Source organism: Carcharodon carcharias, chromosome 4 (genome assembly GCF_017639515.1).
Source record: "Carcharodon carcharias isolate sCarCar2 chromosome 4, sCarCar2.pri, whole genome shotgun sequence".
Classification (NCBI taxonomy): domain Eukaryota; kingdom Metazoa; phylum Chordata; class Chondrichthyes; order Lamniformes; family Lamnidae; genus Carcharodon; species Carcharodon carcharias.
Genome location: NC_054470.1, coordinates 196603653 through 196607864, shown reverse-complemented (window position 1 = coordinate 196607864; position 4212 = coordinate 196603653).

The following is a 4212-nucleotide window of genomic DNA, read 5'->3' as shown; positions in this document are numbered from 1 at the left end:
GGATAGTCACGTATGAGAGAACACTGGGATAGTCATGTCTGAGAGACCACTGGGATAGTCATGTCTGAGAGAACACTGGGATAGTCATGTCTGAGAAAGCACTGGGATAGTCACGTCTGAGAGAGCAATGGGATATTCATCCCTGAGAGACCACTGGGATAGTCATGTCTGAGAGAGAACTGGGATAGTCATGTCTGAGAGAACACTGTGATAGTCATGTCTGAGAGAGCACTGGGATAGTCATGACTGAGAGAGCACTTGCATAGTCAGGTCTGAGAGAGCCCTGGGATCGTCACGTCCGAGAGAGCCATGGTTTGGTCATGTCTGAGAGAGCACTGGGATAGTCATGTCTGAGAGAGCACTGGGATAGTCACGTCTGAGAGAGCCAAGGTTTAGTCATGTCTGAGAGAACACTGGGATAGTCATGCCTGTGAGAGCAGTGGGATAGTCATGCCTGAGAGAGCACTGGGATAGTCACGCCAGAGAAAGCACTGGGATAGTCACATCTGAGAGAGCACTGGGATAGTCATGTCTGAGAGAGCACTGTGATAGTCTTGTCTGAGAGAGCAGTGGGATAGACACGCCAGAGAAAGCACTGGGATAGTCACGTCTGAGAGAGCACTGGGATAGTCACGTCTGAGGGAGCATTGGGATAGTCATGTCTGAGAGAGCACTGCGATAGTCATGTCTGAGAGAGCACTGGGATAGTCACGTCTGAGAGAGCCAAGGTTTAGTCATGTCTGAGGGAACACTGGGATAGTCACGTCTAAGAGAGCACTGGGTTAGTCATGTCTGAGAGAGCACTGTGATAGTCACGTCTGAGAGAGCACTGGAATAGTCATTTCAGGGAGAGCACTGGGATAGTCATGTCTGAGACAGCACTGGGATAGTCATGGCTGAAAGAACACTGGGATAGTCATGTCTGAGAGAGCAATGGGATAGTCATGTCAGAGAGAGCACTGGGATAGTCATGTCTGAGAGAGCACTGGGATAGTCAGGACTGAGAGAGCACTGGGATAGTCACGTCTGAGGGAGCACTGGGATAGTCATGTCTGAGCAAAAACTGGGATAGTCACGTCTGAGAGAGCACTGGGATAGTCATGTCTGAGAGAACACTGGGATAGTCATGTCTGAGAGAGCACTGGAATGGCTATGTCTGACAGAACACTGGGATAGTGTTGTCTGAGAGAGCACTTGCAAATTCAGGTCTCAGAGAGCACTGGGATAGTGTTGTCTGAGAGAGCACTGGGATAGTCACGTCTGAGAGAGCACTGGGATTGTCATGTCAGAGAGAGCACTGGGATAGTCATGTCTGAGAGAGCACTGGGATAGTCATGTCTGAGAGAGCACTGGGATAGTCACGTCTGAGAGACCCAAGGGTTAGTCATGTCTGAGACAGCACTGGGATAGTCATGGCTGAAAGAACACTGGGATAGTCATGTCTGAGAGAGCACTGGGATAGTCATGTCAGAGAGAGCACTGGGATAGTCATGTCTGAGAGAGCACTGGGATAGTCATGTCTGAGAGAGCACTGGGATAGTCACGTCTGAGAGAGCACTGGGATAGTCATGTCTGAGCGAAAACTGGGATAGTCACGTCTGAGAGAGCACTGGGATAGTCATGTCTGAGAGAACACTGGGATAGTCATGTCTGAGAGAGCACTGGAATGGCTATGTCTGACAGAACACTGGGAGGGTGTTGTCTGAGAGAGCACTTGCAAATTCAGGTCTCAGAGAGCACTGGGATAGTGTTGTCTGAGAGAGCACTGGGATAGTCATGTCTGAGAGAACACTGGGATAGTCATGTCTGAGAAAGCACTGGGATAGTCACGTCTGAGAGAGCAATGGGATATTCATCCCTGAGAGACCACTGGGATAGTCATGTCTGAGAGAGAACTGGGATAGTCATGTCTGAGAGAACACTGTGATAGTCATGTCTGAGAGAGCACTGGGATAGTCATGACTGAGAGAGCACTTGCATAGTCAGGTCTGAGAGAGCCCTGGGATCGTCACGTCCGAGAGAGCCATGGTTTGGTCATGTCTGAGAGAGCACTGGGATAGTCATGTCTGAGAGAGCACTGGGATAGTCACGTCTGAGAGAGCCAAGGTTTAGTCATGTCTGAGAGAACACTGGGATAGTCATGCCTGTGAGAGCAGTGGGATAGTCATGCCTGAGAGAGCACTGGGATAGTCACGCCAGAGAAAGCACTGGGATAGTCACATCTGAGAGAGCACTGGGATAGTCATGTCTGAGAGAGCACTGTGATAGTCTTGTCTGAGAGAGCAGTGGGATAGACACGCCAGAGAAAGCACTGGGATAGTCACGTCTGAGAGAGCACTGGGACAGTCACGTCTGAGGGAGCATTGGGATAGTCATGTCTGAGAGAGCACTGCGATAGTCATGTCTGAGAGAGCACTGGGATAGTCACGTCTGAGAGAGCCAAGGTTTAGTCATGTCTGAGGGAACACTGGGATAGTCACGTCTAAGAGAGCACTGGGTTAGTCAGGTCTGAGAGAGCACTGTGATAGTCACGTCTGAGAGAGCACTGGAATAGTCATTTCAGGGAGAGCACTGGGATAGTCATGTCTGAGACAGCACTGGGATAGTCATGGCTGAAAGAACACTGGGATAGTCATGTCTGAGAGAGCACTGGGATTGTCATGTCAGAGAGAGCACTGGGATAGTCATGTCTGAGAGAGCACTGGGATAGTCAGGACTGAGAGAGCACTGGGATAGTCACGTCTGAGGGAGCACTGGGATAGTCATGTCTGAGCAAAAACTGGGATAGTCACGTCTGAGAGAGCACTGGGATAGTCATGTCTGAGAGAACACTGGGATAGTCATGTCTGAGAGAGCACTGGAATGGCTATGTCTGACAGAACACTGGGATAGTGTTGTCTGAGAGAGCACTTGCAAATTCAGGTCTCAGAGAGCACTGGGATAGTGTTGTCTGAGAGAGCACTGGGATAGTCACGTCTGAGAGAGCACTGGGATTGTCATGTCAGAGAGAGCACTGGGATAGTCATGTCTGAGAGAGCACTGGGATAGTCATGTCTGAGAGAGCACTGGGATAGTCACGTCTGAGAGACCCAAGGATTAGTCATGTCTGAGACAGCACTGGGATAGTCATGGCTGAAAGAACACTGGGATAGTCATGTCTGAGAGAGCACTGGGATAGTCATGTCAGAGAGAGCACTGGGATAGTCATGTCTGAGAGAGCACTGGGATAGTCATGTCTGAGAGAGCACTGGGATAGTCACGTCTGAGAGAGCACTGGGATAGTCATGTCTGAGCGAAAACTGGGATAGTCACGTCTGAGAGAGCACTGCGATAGTCATGTCTGAGAGAACACTGGGATAGTCATGTCTGAGAGAGCACTGGAATGGCTATGTCTGACAGAACACTGGGAGGGTGTTGTCTGAGAGAGCACTTGCAAATTCAGGTCTCAGAGAGCACTGGGATAGTGTTGTCTGAGAGAGCACTGGGATAGACATGTCTGAGAGAGCACTGGGATTGTCATGTCAGAGAGAGCACTGGGATAGTCATGTCTGAGAGAGCACTGGGATAGTCATGACTGAGAGAGCACTGGGATAGTCACGTCTGAGGGAGCACTGGGATAGTCATGTCTGAGCAAAAACTGGGATAGTCACGTCTGAGAGAGCACTGGGATAGTCATGTCTGAGAGAACACTGGGATAGTCATGTCTGAGAGAGCACTGGGATAGTCAGGACTGAGAGAGCACTGGGATAGTCACGTCTGAGGGAGCACTGGGATAGTCATGTCTGAGCAAAAACTGGGATAGTCATGTCTGAGAGAGCACTGGGATAGTCATGTCTGAGAGAAAACTGGGATAGTCATGTCTGAGAGAGCACTGGAATGGCTATGTCTGACAGAACACTGGGATAGTGTTGTCTGAGAGAGCACTTGCAAATTCAGGTCTCAGAGAGCACTGGGATAGTGTTGTCTGAGAGAGCACTGGGATAGTCACGTCTGAGAGAGCACTGGGATTGTCATGTCAGAGAGAGCACTGGGATAGTCATGTCTGAGAGAGCACTGGGATAGTCATGTCTGAGAGAGCACTGGGTTAGTCACGTCTGAGAGACCCAAGGGTTAGTCATGTCTGAGACAGCACTGGGATAGTCATGGCTGAAAGAACACTGGGATAGTCATGTCTGAGAGAGCACTGGGATAGTCATGTCAGAGAGAGCACTG